At 46.8% G+C, this 16515-nt stretch overlaps 2 long non-coding RNA genes across 2 annotated transcripts; both read left to right on the top strand.

The window, feature by feature from the left end:
* Window positions 1-1931: 1931 nt before the first annotated feature.
* Window positions 1932-4299, top strand: LOC146171997 (uncharacterized). The gene is made up of 4 exons (XR_014702696.1): window positions 1932-2438; window positions 2584-2726; window positions 2868-3001; window positions 4111-4299. It is a non-coding gene; the product is annotated as an uncharacterized LOC146171997 (long non-coding RNA).
* A 5048-nt stretch (window positions 4300-9347) lies between these two features.
* On the top strand, window positions 9348-15803 carry LOC146171996 (uncharacterized). Its single transcript, XR_014702708.1, has 3 exons — window positions 9348-9479; window positions 10879-11004; window positions 15439-15803. It is a non-coding gene; the product is annotated as an uncharacterized LOC146171996 (long non-coding RNA).
* Window positions 15804-16515: the final 712 nt, after the last annotated feature.

Raw genomic sequence — 16515 nt, 5'->3', positions numbered from 1 at the left:
TGCCATAGTCACCTACTGCCTTGTCTCCTGCCTGTTTTTTCCCTACCTTGGCATTGAAGTCGCCCATTAGTACAGTATACTGCGTCTTTACATTTCGCATTGCCGATTCTACATCTTCATAGAAGCTTTCAACTGCTTGGTCATCATAACTACATGTAGGTGCATAGGCCTGTACAACCTTCAGTTTATACCGCTTATTAAGCCTAATTACGATGCCTGCAACCCTCTCATTAATACTATAGAATTCATCTATATTACCCGCTATATACGTATTGACAAGGAAACCTACCCCTAGTTGTCGCCTTTAACCGAAGAGATCACGTGCCTTTAAGGTTTATATGTTAACCGTCAATTACTTTTGCCAGTGCCCTCGAAACCTATCAATCCTAAACGCCCTTAAATTCGTTTCGCAGCCTCCGTGAGTTTACATTTCGTACGGGGTCAAGAAAAGAGGCGGTGAGCTTTTATGAGCTTTCATCCGGATCCGGTGCACTTTGCCCTGCGACCTTCTACTGATTTTCATGCATCCCTAGAACAAATGGACAAAATATATTTTTATCAGAAACTTGCAGCAGTTACTATGTGGTTCAATCGGTATTTACCAGCTTGAGCTCGAGGTCACGGGCTTTAGTCGAGCTGCAGAAGCCGCATTATGATGGAAACCAAACGCGAAAACGGAAATGTGGTTTGCGATTAATATGACAGCCCGAGGGGCTCTAAATAACCCACGTACTACTTTGGGAAGTATAAATACGCATGGACTATGTAATCTCTGCAAAAGCACTCATAATATACAGTGTTCTGCAACTTAACCGTCTTGGAAGACGGTTCCGATAAAGTTGCTAGGATTTCCACTGGTCGCTACGGAGCACGTTTTCTTGCTCCGGGACAACGATTTCGATTTCCACTGGTCGACCAAGATCGGTTGCGCGTATTCCGCTGGTCGTTTGGGGCAGTTCGGGACGCTCCAGCTCGATCCGCCGACCGAAGTCGGATCTCGGCGGAAGTCCTAGTCGCTGACGCGGTCACTTCCGGGTGCTGCTGGATTCTTTTGGCTGTTTTTGACCGTTTCAGCGACATCGGCAGAGGGCGCTGGATGTCACCGTATTTTGCGCGAATATGTCGAAGTGCGTCTATCGAAAAACGTCTGCAGCGTTAAAAACATGAGAAAGCAAGTTGTTGAGGGCCGCACTCCTGCCTATTTATCAAGCGCAAACATTTTGGCGCTGGGATGCGGCTACAACCTACAACCATTTGCTACAACTTTCGAAACCGGATCAGCTTTACTTCCGCCGCGCGCTCTACACGTTCCGCTGGTCGACCAAGGCTGATTCGCTCTGTAGCGCTTTAGGTCGGCTCGGACGCCCAGCTCCGATCGACCAGTGGAAATCGCCATGAAGCTGCAGGTGTTCTACTGCCCCACACTTGGTTTATGTGGAAGATATTCGGTTAAAAGAACATTACATACATTCACTCCAAGCCATATTTTTTTCATGCAAAGAACTACAGCCGCTGGTATCAAGACGAGGGCTCTACAGAAGCCGTAGAAAAAAGAAAAGAAAAGAAACTGCCTCGACGTTTCTTGAACGACGAGGGGGAGGGGGGGGAGGGGGCGTGAAAAAGAAAGAAAACTGCTTCTCGCTGCGCGGGACCCGCTGCCCCCCATCGGTCCATCTCTTCTCCCTGCGGCAAAGCGGAAAGAACTACGGGGAGGCGAAAGGCATCGATGCACCCTACCGCGGGGGGCGACAGGAATGCCGAAGCAGAGAGAAATAGCGGCGAAAAAAAAAAAAAATTGCATGCACCGCACACAGGGAGATTATCGCTGCTTTTGCAGCTTCTCCCTCTCCCCCCCCCCTCCTCCCGTCTTGAGGTCACGTGGCCAAATGGCGGGAAAACACATCCCGCGCGAGCTAAGATGCGCGGCGCCACTCAGTCGACGGCCAGCCTCCGTGGTGTGGGCGCGATGCCTACTGCCTAATTTTATCGTCCGCTTTTATTTCTCGCAAATTCAATCTGTCTCAACCTCCTGCAGCAGTCAGCGTTTGAAAAGAACAGCCCATATATGCAGCTGATGATTGCAGCCGCTCTGTACAGATTCTTCGTGCCGAAGTTCACCAAAACATGCGTAAGTACATGATCTTTCGGTCTTGATCAGAGGAGCTTTTTGCTAGATTCGATATTATACTGAACATAATAATGTATTGTTTTGGAGCATATGTTCGTCATGTTATATACTCCTTGCATCTTTCTTCATATATATATATATATATATATAACTGGTGTGGGCGCTTTGCTGAGCCGTTTGGAAACAAGGCTGCGGCTGGGTGCGGTGGCAGAATTGGCTCATTTTGCTGCAGTCTGGGTCCTTGGGTATCTCCTGCCCCAAAATGCTCGCCTTTTAATATGGAGGGACACTCACTATACCGATCAGGTAAGTCCAATTAGCACATATTTTGTTCGATACGGCTATATACTGCAACTGTTTCTGGAGCGCGTATATATATGCGCATCTTGTTACTACGTACATTTTTTTTTTTTTATAATCGATGTGTGCGCATTTCGCTCTGATTGCGCAGGAAGACGTGCTGAGCCGACTTGGAAACGATGCTGCGGCGGTGGAATTAGCTCTTTTCGCTGCAGTCCGAGGTCCGATCTCCTCTGCCCCAAAACGCCCGTCTTTCACTTCATATCGAAGTGCATGCACTGACATGTATACCGATCAGGTAAGTCAAATTAGCGCTGATTTTCTTCTATACGATAATGTACTACAACTAATTATGTATTGTTTTGGGCTTATGCGTATCTTGTTACTGTAAATGCATATTTTGTAATTAGTGTGCGCGTCTTGCGCTGATATCGTGCAGGGAGGCGATATTAGCTGATCTGGAAACTGGCTGCGACAGTGGAAGGTCGTTTCGCCGAAGCCCGAAGTCCTTGGTCTCCTCTACACTAAAACGCTGGTCTTTCACTTCTTCATGGCGGTGCACTTGCCGGACAGGTATTAGCGCTGATTTTGTTCGGAAAATTTGATTATCCGACTCACATCGATGGGACGCATGCAACCCAGTTAAATGTCAAATGATATCACTGATATAAATATTGCAGCACCCCTCGCCATATGAGCGATCAGAAGCTGTACAAGCATCATCGCTGCTGCCAAGCAAGCTCGTGCCAGGACTGAGTACAAGATTTATGCCGTGTTTATTATTATTATTTTTTTTTACTGCTGTAATGATGTCTATACGTGAAAATTGATGATTGAGTGATGCGGTATGCTGGCAAGGTAAGTGAGTCAGTGTGTTCATTTTGTGGATTTTGGAATTATATATGTGATGCACACAGATCTGAGCCGTTTCACATTGATTTTGCTCTGTGCGCTTGCTTTCTGGGCAAGCAGTTGTATTTTCATCGTGCGGATTATTTCCTGGTGCTTACATGATCATGAGGTGTTCAGCTAACTTGTTTCAAGCTTTAAACATTTACAACGGGTTCTATAAGCTTCTGAGAGTTGGGCTGTCTAAATAGCCGTCTTGGCTGATGAGACAATTTTTAAAATAATGCTCGGTTGTTAAATAACGAAAATAAATCAGATGACTTATCGTTAAATATCCGGTCGCTTTTGCTGTAAAAGTTCCATCTAGTTTGAGAAAATTAAGCTGTATTCTACGGAATAAACTTATTGTAGGTTTCATGTAAATATCGCGGAAACTGTTTGTTCTGCCGCGTTGGAATCCCTCATACTCGTTTTATGACAAGCGCGGACACTTGGTTTTGCTAGAATTATTAAATTGCCCGCAGGAACGCGCTTCGGGAAGATAAGGTTTGAGTGCGCTACGGTTGCAAATTGCAACATCATGACTCCAGCAAAGCGAAGTGATCGCGCCTTTCTCGCGGATTCACGGATCCTGATTACCTATTGCGGCTTTGCGCTAATGCGTTTTCAGTAGGGTCACATGAAGTCAAGCGCATAAAATATATTGATGTGATAGTGCAGTTGGTGGCAGTGAGCAGACATTATTTTTTCTACCTTTCCACCCTATATTTGCCTGCAATGTAAAAGTCTAGGCGAAAAGGAAATATTTAATTAAAACACTTGTCTTCGTACAGCTGACCAAGATGGAGCCTGCCGCAGATCCGACCAGTCGCAGACATCAAGTGATCGACAGGCTGCCAAAAGAAGGAGACCAAGCCCCAAGCCCATCTTCCATATGTGGCACACGCGCAGTCATATATCCACGCTTATTAAAAAGCAAATCGCGAGCTTTTTCTGAACGCTGTTGACAAATAAATTTTTCACCAAATACTGCAGCTTTTGTTTCTTCATGGCATCAGAAAAGTTACTGCTTTTCTTGATGCATTTGTATGTGCTACCCCGTTATATATGCATGAGCCACGATATATTAAATGCATGGCATGATACCTGCACGAGGGGCGATGCCGGCCACTAACCGGCGTCGGGAAGCAACCGGCCGACGTACGGTCTTTCGTCAGCAAAATGCTAGGGCAGACGGCAGGCCCACGTGCGGCAGGTGGTCGGTCACGTCGGGCCAAAAGGTCGGGCCGTAGTCGATTGCCGAAAATCGGCCGACGTTAGGTCAGTGTCAATCCGCGACGCCGGCCCTCATTCGGGTGCCGAAGGTCGGCCGGCCACTTTTCGGTCGGCGAGAAAGGTCAGCCCTATCTTTTGCCACACACTTTTTTTTTTGCTTGGGATAAGCGCCGTCGAGGTTATGTAACGCCAGCCGGAAGACCGGTAAGGCTACCATAAGCGCCGTCGAGGTTATGTAACGCCAGCCGGAAGACAGGTGAGGCTACCATAAGCGCCGTCGAGGTTATGTAACGCCAGCCGGAAGACCGATAAGGCTACCATAAGCGCCGTCGAGGTTATGTAACGCCAGCCGGAAGACAGGTGGGGCTACCATAAGCGCCGTCGAGGTTATGTAACGCCAGCCGGAAGACCGGTAAGGCTACCATAAGCGCCGTCGAGGTTATGTAACGCCAGCCGGAAGACAGGCGTGCCGATACTTGCAGCCGTGTCTCAAAGGAGGAAAACGTTGAAGCCCAAGTAATGCGGGAGGGTATTTTTGCATACCGTGAACGCGCAATCACGTGACACATAAGTGACGTGTGGCTACACGTCACTTCTGCGTGTCCTGTCGACGTTTTTTTTTATATTTTTTTTTTTTTTTTTTACTGGGACTGTGAGAAAAGCTCTTGACCGTCGGAGCGCGGCTTCGAGCTGGCGGAGGGAGAGCATCTAGCCGTCCGCACTTAACAGCACGCACGCTTTCTTCTGTAAAGCACTCGCGGCAGTTAGATTTGTCCACGCTATGGCTCCTCCTTCAACACAGTCTTCTCCCCTCCCCCATGGCTCCAAGCAGTAAACAGAATTTTCCTCCCCCGACGGAATGAGTGAGCGCAGATTTTGTGCGTTCGCAGTCTTTTGCTTTCGTTCTCTTTCTTCCGGTGGTCTGGCGGGGCTAGGTTCGAAGCGACGCAGGGACTTCGAGTCGCGAGTCTGCTTCCTCACTACAATGAAAACGTGCAAGAGTACTGACCTCATGTGAGGCCTCAAACATATTGAGTACCTGCGAATGAGATAAAACAGCGCAACGAACGGGACGAAACACGAAGAAAGGGAGACAAAGACACAGCTGGCGCTGTACCATGCAGGTGCTGTGCATTATGCAGTACCAACTAGCCCGGCATCAATTGCACTTCTGCGAATGAGCTTTTTGCACACACGCGCGCCCACACACATGCAGTTTTTTAGTGACAAAAAGCAAATAACTTTACAGCAGAATTGCGCGTAAACGTTGATGTTTGGAATTAAGCTGTGAAATTGTACAAGATGTTACTTAGCTTACGGATATGTCACTATATATATATATATATATATATATATATATATATATATATATATATATATATATATATATATATATATATATATATTGTGAGCCTTCCGTGGATGTTCTTTAATTTATTCATTCCATGATCTTCCTCTTTCATTTGTACATACCATCATCATCGTCCCGCGGCGCCGGCTCAGGCGCGCGCCTGGGCTTTGTCATCGGAGTAAAACGCCAGACACGGCATCCCTTGCTTTGCCGTCTCGACTTTGCCGTCTCGACCTGGCCTTCTTCCACAAGTGGTGGAGGTAGGACTTGATCCCCTTGCTGTTTTGTGCCCTGCCTCTCGCTGGAGCTACGTTCCGGTCGCTGTTTACCGCCTGCCACCATCGTTATGACCACCGAGAGTACCCACGAATCCGCAGCACCCTCTACCTCGGCTGCACCACCCCCTCCGACTGTGCCCACACGACAACGCGACCCGCCGCTGTTCGCTGGTCGTCGCGATGAAGACGTCGATGACTGGCTGGACACCTATGAACGCTGCAGTAACTACAACCGGTGGGACGATGCTCTAAAATTTCTGAATGTTTCTTTTTACCTCATTGAGGTCGCCAGAACCTGGTTTATTAACCGCGAACCCCACACCACTAACTGGAACACGTTCAAGCAGCAGTTCCGCCAATATTTTGCGGACCCAGCAGTTCGGAGTGAGGTCGCGAAGAATAAGCTCGCCTCTCGCCTCCAAGGTCCCGATGAGTCGTACGCGTCTTACATAGAGGCCATACTTGCACTTTGCCGGCGTATTAGTCCCACCATGCCGGAACCTGAACGCGTACACCATATCTTGAAAGGAATTAATTCAGTGGCATATAACACCCTGATTGCCCAGAATCCTTCTACCGTTGACGCCATTATTGCGACCTGCCAACGTATCGACCAGCTGCAGTCCTCCCGATTGCAGCCCGGCATTGCTACTGGCCCGACCTCTGCTGACATGGATCTGCGGGCACTGATTCGAGCCATCATCCGGGAGGAGCTCCAAGCCCTCAAGCCTGTCTGTCAACACGGGTGCGATCATTCTTCGGTACCTTCTAATGACGCCGGTCTCCGCAACATCATTAAAGATGAGCTGGCAACAATCACTCGGCCTATGGTGTCCGACCCTCCTGCAACCCGCCCAGCATCGACTTACGCAAACGTCGCAGCATCACCCCCTCCTTTTGTTCCGCCGCCACAACTGGCACCGCCCTACAACCACATCAACGCCGTGACGACGGCTCAGCCTACGCCACCCTATTACGCACCTTGGCGCCCCTCTCGCCCAGTTTGCTACTACTGTGGAATCCGAGGGCATATATCCCGCTTCTGTCGTCGACGCATTCAAAACGAGCGGCGTGGTTACGACGCCTTCGAAAGTGACGTACCCTCATATTATCAGCAGCGACCTATTCCCAGCCCACCTCGTCGATCCTCCCCACCTCCAGTATCTTCCTCTGAGCCTCGTGGGAACCATGTATCCCGACGCCGGTCCACATCCCCATACCGCCGCTCAGTTTCCCCTCTCCGCCCCGCAACCGTTCTCCCTGTCCGCCATCCGGAAAACTAAGTGTTGCAGTTTCCGGAGGTCAAACTGCACTCTGCGAACTTACTAAAAGTCCTCCTGATCGCCCGTATAACGTGATTGCTGTTATCGCTGAAGGTTTACCGGTTGAAGCTTTGATTGATACAGGGGCTGCAATTTCTGTTATTCACGCTGATTTGTGCTACCGTTTGCGAAAAGTGACAACACCATATGATGGGCCTGAACTCCGTGGAGCCAGTGACGTTCCTTTGCGCCCTTCAGCGAAGTGCACCGTACGAGTTGTTATCGACGGCATCCGCCATCATGTGCAGTTTGCTGTGCTCTCACCTTGTGCGCATCTGATGATTTTTGGATGGGATTTTTTGTCAACCGCTTCAGCGTTAATTTCTTGTGGTGAGCGTGTTATCCATATGACAGACAGCGATTTCTCATCTGACTTTCCTGAACGACATCATCCCCTCGTTGCCGCCGCTGATACTGTTTTGCCTCCTCAGTGCGAAAAACTGCTTACTGTTGTTTCTGACCACATAACTGACGGGGACGTACTAATAGCACCATCATATAGTCATCTTGCACGCGGCATCGCCTTCCCGTCAAGTCTTGTCCGATTCCACAACGGCTCAGCGACAGTAGTGGCCACTAACACTTCACGTGAATCCCTCGTGCTCCCAAAAGGAACTTCTCTGCATTGCATGGTGGATGTTCAACCTTTTTCCCTGATGGTGCTCACCGCCCCTCCGCCTCAGCAACGTGTTTCCTCAGACGTCTCTCTTTCTGTTCTCGCAAAGACTATTAATCCTAAACTTACGCCGAGCCAACGCCAAGAACTGCTGGCATTGCTTCGACACCACCAAGCCATTTTTGATGCCACTTCCACACCACTGGGACAGACTAGTGTTGCGCACCATCGCATCATTACTGAAGGTAACTCTATCGTTCGCCGACGGCCTTATCGGGTTTCCCTCTCTGAACGAAAAGTAATTGAAGAAAATGTAAATGACATGCTCCATCGCAATATAATTCGTCCCTCAACAAGCCCATGGTCCTCCCCAGTAGTGCTAGTTAAAAAAAAGGACGGCTCGGTACGCTTTTGTGTTGATTACCGCGCCCTCAACAAAATTACCCGCAAAGATGTATATCCGATGCCACGAATTGATGACGCCCTTGACTCTCTCCAAGGCTCAGAATATTTCTCGACCTTGGACCTTCGCTCAGGTTATTGGCAAATACCTATGCACGAGGACGACAAAGAAAAAACCGCTTTCGCAACACCCGATGGCCTTTACGAATTTAATGTTATGCCTTTCGGACTTTGTAACGCACCAGCGACATTTGAAAGAATGATCGATACTGTGCTTCGTGGCCTAAAATGGAGAACCTGTTCCCAGACGGCCACTGACGTCCGACGGACAACCGAACTCGGCCGCAACTCGGCGGCCGATTTCGGACGTCCGCCGGAATTCCGGCGTACGTACGAAAGCGGATGGTCGAATCCGTTCGCCCAGCGGACAGCCGCCGTACGTCCGCCACTGGATTTGCTTTTACACAGCTATGATATAGTTTGTAGTCGTCGTGCTCGCCTGAACTGCGTATAAATCAGTAATGCCGTCAAGTCTGCATTATATGATGCCAGAGCGAATCGATGCGAGAGAAAGCGTTTCCATTAAACAGTTTTTTTTTTTATTTTCCGCATGTTTCATCGTTGAATTCTTCCATCCAAAATTTTTTATTAAAAGTTAAATGACCATTAAACATGTTTCTATCATGATGCTTCGGTGAAATTTTAATCAGTGGCTGAATAGACGCAGCAAGCAGCAAGCTCAAAAAGAACGAAACCGAACCTATCCTCAAAAAAATCTGAAATGAGCCAATCCAATCCACCTGACAAGTTGAAGTTTAGTCATGGAAGATGGCTTCACGTTTCCGTGTTGTGCATTTTCTGCGCAGTTACAAATACCTACGGCTGTAATGCACTGCTAGCATTGTTTTTGCCGTGGCTTGGTGCGGCTGGCACACTTTGTTCACCCGCTGATTCCAAAGTAAGTATTTCACCGAACTTTTGTTTCTTTAGTTGAACTTTTCGATGCACCGATAGTGGTGAGCTTTTGCGTAAGGAAACAGCTCTGTACAGCAGCCGAACGCTCGAGTGTTTTAGGCGAGACTGACAGGATGGCTCCGCGCCGACTAACTAAAGTGCAGCCTCAAGTCTGAGGGCCATCTTTTCGGCATTACTGGACGCTGCGCCAGTAAGCAGCGCAACTTCTCTGTCTCTGATAAAGGAGTGCCTGCCCGAGCTTTAGAGGAGTTAATTTGTTAACCATGCGCAACGTGCTGAGTTGTAAAAACTATACGAGAAAACTTTTGCACTCCTCGAGCCTATCGTGCGACATGCCTACACTTGTGAAAACGTCGCGAGTTTTTTTTTTTTTTTTTTTTTTTTTTTTTAATGGACAGCCGCTGATCTTTCTCTCTCGAGCTTTACGGCAACTACAGTTCTAGAAGGAACGGCTGTAGCTACTAAATAACCAAAGGTTTAGTACTCTCCTTCAGCTTTGACAAACCAGGACAGCACCTTGCGCATTTTGGTTATGCATGTGAGACCGAACCGCGCAGAACAACCGGACAAGGAGATGAGAGAAAAAAAAAAAAGTCAGCACTTGTCTTTTTCTTGACCCGTTGTTCTGCGCTGTTCTGGCACGAATTTGACATACCGCCGCCGCGATACAGTTGGGCTGTGAGCTCTGGTGCCTGCAACGCCTTCTTTTATGCAAAACAGGCGTACTGGGAAACCATGCAAGCCGCGGGCTCAAAAAAAAAAAAAAAAAAAAAAAAAAAAAAAAAAAAAAAAACGAGTTGAGCAAAAGTGAGATGAAAACAAAATTGTTGTTGCTTTGTCCTTACAGATATTCAAAGGCTCCTCAGAACTTCACTGCATTATTGACAGCGAGATAATGCCGAAGCTGCACTAGAGCCATGCAGCACCTTATAGTGCATGATACTGAGCTTATGTGTCACACTGAAAGCTCTTACCATGTTCTTAGATTATCATATTAAAGTAGCTTTAAACCCATGCTTTTTAATACAGTGATAGCCATAAATTGAATCTAGGGCATCATGCTCACATACAAGGCTTCTGATAACCGCTGGTCACATGATGTGGGCTATAGCAGAAACCTGTACCTGGTCATCTTACAAGCATTTGTGCAATTGATGCTTTTAATGTGTTGTAAAAGATTTTGTGTTCTGTTTCTGTATGGGAATGCTTTCCTTATTGAAGGCTAACATTTGGCTTGCTACAGCAAAACCTCTACCTAGTCATCCTAAAAACAGCACCGCAGTTGGTGCTTTTAATGTATTGTAAAAGTATTTGTGTTCTGCTTCTGTATGGCAATGCTTTTCTCGTTGAAGACTAGCATGAGGCTTCCAAAAATTTTTCAGATGCCATTTACTGTAGCCGATTTCGTAGGCCAACAGGAAGCAGCACTTTGAACATGGAAAACTGTCATCCACGGGGGAAAAACAGCAACATCCCTTTGCATTCTCATTTCTTTGGTATGGCTAAAAGTGAGTATTGTATCATTATCTATATTATTAATATTGAATCATGATTGTCAGTGTTGAAGTTGTTTGAGCGTGATGATTTTAAACACACAGGACATCCCTTCGACATTAAGGTTTTAGCTTGTTTACATGTAGGATGTAGAACTGGTTTCAACAAACTTTATGCAGCAAATTCTTTTTACATTGTCCACCATGTTACTTTTTGTCATTGGACACAGTCGTCCACTCTTAGCTTGAATGGGAATGTATGGCATGCAGTTTGCAAAATAGCAATGCATCCGTCACAGCCATGCATCAAGGCTAAGTGGCTTGTGCGTAGAGGGACCAGCCGCTCCAGCTTCACGTCATCTGCCTCTTTGCTCCGGTGTGCAGACGTGCATTGAAGCAAAGTGGTTTATTTGTAGAGAAACCAGGAGCTTCTTTGTCACATCTGGCTGTTTGTTACGGTGTGCAGATGCGCATTGAGGCAAAATGGCTGATGTGTAGAGGGACCAGGAGCTGCTGCTTAACGTCCTTCGCCTCTTTACTACAGTGCACAGCCGTGCATTGATGCTAAGTGGCTTGTGCATGGAGGGCCCAGGAGCTGCAGCTTCACGTCCGCCTCTTCGCTCAGGTACGCAGGTGCGTATTGAGGCAAAATGGCTTATGCATAGAGGGACCAGGAGCAGCTGTGTGGCGTAGTGTGTATATTTGCTATGGTGCGTATCGAAGTACAATGGGGGGCTCATGTGTAAAGGTACCATGAGCTGCTGCGTCATGTCGTCTGCCTCTTTACTATGGTGCGCAGGCATGCATCAAGGCAAAGTGGCTTATGCATAGAACGACCAGGAGCTGTTGCTTCACATCTGCTATGATGCGCAGCTGCGTATTATGGGTGGTGGTGGAAAACATTGCCATCAGATACAAATACAGGAGGTTACTAGCTGACCCTGAGGGGGCCTGTCCTGACAAAAACAAGGGGTCCCTAGTTTGGGACCCCAGTGGTGGTAGAGGGACTAGAGGCTGGTACTTCACGCTGTCTGCCTCTTCGCTACGGTGTGCAGCTGCGATGGATGCAGTGGCATCTCAAAAAGTGGATGCCACACACTCGCATGTTCAGCCTGAGTGGACGACTGTGTACCTGCTATAGCTTTGTTATTCATAGAATAAACCTAGGCCAAGTTGGATAAATTATTGCTCACCTCATATGTGGTCAGCAAAGAAAAGCCACTCCAGAAAATCTGATGCATTTACTGTCATAGGGTCCTTATTCGTATACATGCTACTGACAAGTCAGATTCTTCACCCTCAGAAATGCCAGAAAAATAACCAAGGGTGCGTCTGCAATAGTCTAGCTTGCTCTTTCTCTGCAGACTTGAGTCAGATGTGTGTTCCATTGCTGCGGGTGGGACAGGCGTGAATCTTTGATTTTAAGCTTGCTACAAGTATGTTATTGTAGTTTAAAGGCAAAACGGTACTAATAATCGTAGCCCCCCGTGGCCTTTATCCCCTTTTAATAGTGTTGCTAGACACTGAATTACTAGTTTACTCTGCACTGTTTCTGTCTAGTTAATGTGCGGAGATGTACATATATTTATATGACTTGGAGTTGTCGACTTTGTACTTAGAAACATTGTAGTGTTATCTGATGTGTTGCTTTCATTTCTTTAATGATTTCTGTAAGGGATCGGTGGGTATGCTAGGCACCATTATTAGTCTGCTCTTTTTGGGTCACCTGTTCAATGCCCAGCTGCGGCCGTCTCCCACTTGCCCTCGGACAGGAGGCGGAGAGACGCGCACAGATAGGCAGCTACAGCAGCTACAGTGCTTAACGGAAACGTAGGCAGAGAGGGAAAGAAGTCCCCTCTTCCGAGGACTTTGCTGTCGCACTCAAAGACGCGGGGACAGACAGTTTGTTGTCGTTGCTGTGTCATGTAGGGGGCTCATTTTTATTTAAGGAGCTTTACGAACAGTATACAACTAAGGGGTCCTTAGTACTAAGCGTACTAAGGGATCCTTAGTACGCTGACTGGACCCATCACCCGGAGGCAGCACAGCTTTGAAACGAGCACCTCTTTTGGAAGAACTGCTTATCGTTCAAAGAAAAAACACTGTCAGGTTGAAGGGTGTAAGGCCCTCTTCCTTGTTGGGGAGCCCATAAAAGCGACAATTATTCAGTGCAGGTGAGCTGAGTGGGGTCTCGTTGAGGATTCCAACCCTGGATGTTAACAATGGTGGGAGATAGCGGCGTTGAAAAAGGGCAAGTGTGTAACAGTGACGGTATGATGTGGGTTGGCTCTTCTGATGTGGTCCGCAATGGTGCTGACTCGGACGCCAATAATTGCAATAATTGCCCTGTAAAAGGAGCCGCCAAGGATGCAAGCTTTGGGCAATGGTTGCGCACGTGGGACACCGTTTTGATGGGTTCTAATTATTTATTTTCTTTTTTTTTTTTCCTAGGGGAGAGAGTTTGGCATGTGACCTAGTGAGCCAATCATTTCGAGGTCCATTCTCTAAATTCCGTTTGTTGTGAAGCAAATTTGTTGTCCCTTTTGCATTGCTTGTATTAGGGAGAGGGTGAAGAACTTATGAAAGTGGAAAGACATGCCAAAATGCCAAAGTTAATGAAACGGCCCCGCGGCCTGGAGAACTCGTTCTGAGCTAGATTTTGATCTCTTTACTCTTCGGCATAGATCATGGTCATTGTTTCACCTGTTGTAAATACGTACATTCATGTATAAAATTTTCAGTTCATCTTCCTCTCCGTGTGCAAGTTGTTGTGGCCAGATGCAGTAAATTCACTATTTTCATTTCTATATAATGTGCCTTTCTGAAGATGGTGAGCTCTTTTGTCCAATCCTGTAAGAAAGCTGCAAAGCGCTCCCAAATCTTCCACTAAACTGTGTGATATCTTTAATACTAACTGCGGCTTGGTGTCACTCAAAACATGTAATTGAGGTAGATTTCTTCCCCCCCCCCTCTTTTTGTTCGTTCAAATGAGGATCAGCGGACACTAACTCTTGCTTTTGTAATGCCCTAGGCCCCGCCTTAAGGTAGTACTCCAATGTCGATACCATTTTTATAGCTATGGCTGTCCAACAGCACTAATGTCTTTTATACACTTCTTTTACTAATCTCTTACCCAAGTGGTGGCTTATACTGCGGGGGCGCAAGTCTGGACAGTATGTCTGTAGATTTTGGACTAGAATCGCGATGTAAACGAACTGTGACCTTATTTCTCTTGCACACATGAAAGAACTAACGTTCAACTTTCACATCGACAAGTATGGTGCGAGTTTCCTGGTCGATGTGAAAGTTATGTGCTTTGATTGCAGTTTGTGTAGTCCACACACTTGTCCCCGATATTACATAGGGGCAAATTAGGCGCCTTTACAGGGGCAGTTTCTTTGGCGCCCACTACCTTCCCCATAAAAAAGCTACAGTGTTTCTTGTGAACAGCTGGCTGCATTTATAAATACCATTATTTTTTTGTAATTTGTTGTGCGTAGTTGAGAAATCCATGACATACATCCATGCTGCATGCTGCCGGTAATACATCAGGAGCTTGTGGTTATCAGCTTTTTGTGTTTTGTGTAACTATAAGCCTTGCTATTGTAATGTCACATATAGCGCTGTGGGTAAACAAATAACTGTACTTTTAACTCTTGTAGAAGCATGAACACTGCACAATCACTGCGGCGGGCTATGCTTCCACATTGGGCTTTAGCCACATGTCAAATGTCTATCATTATTCTGCTGCAGCAGCTTGCATGTTATCAGATAAGTTAATTCGTCGCAGCTGCTCTAAGGAGACGCTTTCTAGAGGCTTGTAGCCTAGATGTTGATGTCGATATACCCCCGACACGCCCAGGGAATGTCTTCAGTAGAGGGTACATGGAAACCAGCGAAATGTGCAGTTTACAGAACAAAAAGGTAACAATTTTAAATGATTTTATTATTGATCACTTCTTTTCAGACCAGGAACAATGACTTTAGAAATCTGCCTGTTAAACCGCTCAAAATGCAGGTTTCTGCCGCCAATGCGTACCTGTGTAATACTGCAATGCTCTGGCTGTGCTTTATGTTCATATACAGCATCCTTTATGCTTAATTTCTCTGCATGTGCACTCCATGTCTTGGGCATTGCTGAGGGCGCATAGCAGCAAGCATAACATACCATGTTTGTTCAGAGTGGCATGTTCAAAGAGACGACATAAAAACATTAAAATACTGAATGCCAGCTTCTGGTCAAACTACGTTTGTATCTTTTGTTATTCTGCATGGGTTTTGCTGCAGTTATATGACCTTTCTATATAGTATGTGACAGTTCTGAATGGAGATGCATGCGTACAGTGCCATCTGGAAAAAGCAATTGAGAGAAACTGGCAGTTGCCCTTGGAGATGTGTAATCAAAGTTCAGCACAGATAACTTGAATTTCATTTTCCCTTCTATTGCAGGAGGAGCCCAGCCTGCTCTTTCCATCTTAGGCCTGAAAGACTAGCAACAGCTGATCGAGCAAATGCACAGGATAGTAACTGCTCCTGGAATCCCGGCCTGCGGAGGCCGCCCACACGGAACTCGATCATCTCGCTAATTCCGAAATATTAGGTTTCAATAAATACCTTTTCCTCCACCACCTCCCCAAGGGAAGAGCTGTCACGGCCAAGGATAATTAAAAAAAATTATTCAAGTAGATTCTTAATACTCCAGTTGGCCTGCATTTTACCATGCCATTCCTTAACATCGATATTTTTTTAGTGTAGACTATTTATGCATGCAGTTTTTGCAAAATGCTTTTTTTACAACCTCGCATGCTGGTATGCCTATGCACTTAGCATGTTTTCAGGAATGGTGCATTTGTGCAAAGCTCAGCTAGCATATGTGCCTCTTTGATGGAAGTTTTAATTACACACTACTGTTCAGTGCTTTGTGTGTGAAAGTAAAGCAGACAACAGGAAACTTGAACCTGTTGCATATTCTATTGTCTGCTTTACTCTCACGACAAAGGCATTGAGCACTAGTATGTGACTGAAATTTCCATGGCACATGCTTGCTGAGCTTTACACGAATGTTATTGGCAAGTTTTTAAACGAATAGCGGGCCCTGCAAGCATGTTCCGGGAAACGTCCGAATGTCCGCCTCCGGCTGCCCGTCGGACGTCCGTGGGACGCGATCCGGATCCACGAACGATAGTCCGACGGACGTCCGCTGTACGTATATCGAACATAACCGGACTTCCGTCGGATGTCCGAAGGTCCGAGAACGGACGTCCGTCGGTCGACCGTCGGACGTCTATGGCCGTCTGGGTTTGTGCTACTTGGACGACATTGTTGTCTTTTCGACAACCTTTAATGACCATCTCACGCGGCTGAATGAAGTCCTCACCTGTCTCGCTTCGGCAGGCCTTCAGCTCAACACCAAGAAATGCCACTTTGCACAGAAGGAAATTAGAATATTGGGACATCTGGTCAGTCATGACGGCATTCGCCCAGATCCTGAAAAAACAATCGCGGTCTTGAACTTTCCTCGTCCAC

Source organism: Amblyomma maculatum, unplaced genomic scaffold (genome assembly GCF_055883805.1).
Source record: "Amblyomma maculatum isolate TAMU_Amacu unplaced genomic scaffold, ASM5588380v1 scaffold_15, whole genome shotgun sequence".
In the NCBI taxonomy this organism is placed as follows: domain Eukaryota; kingdom Metazoa; phylum Arthropoda; class Arachnida; order Ixodida; family Ixodidae; genus Amblyomma; species Amblyomma maculatum.
Note: the sequence above shows the minus strand (reverse complement) of the source record. Positions and strands in the feature narration are given on the sequence as shown.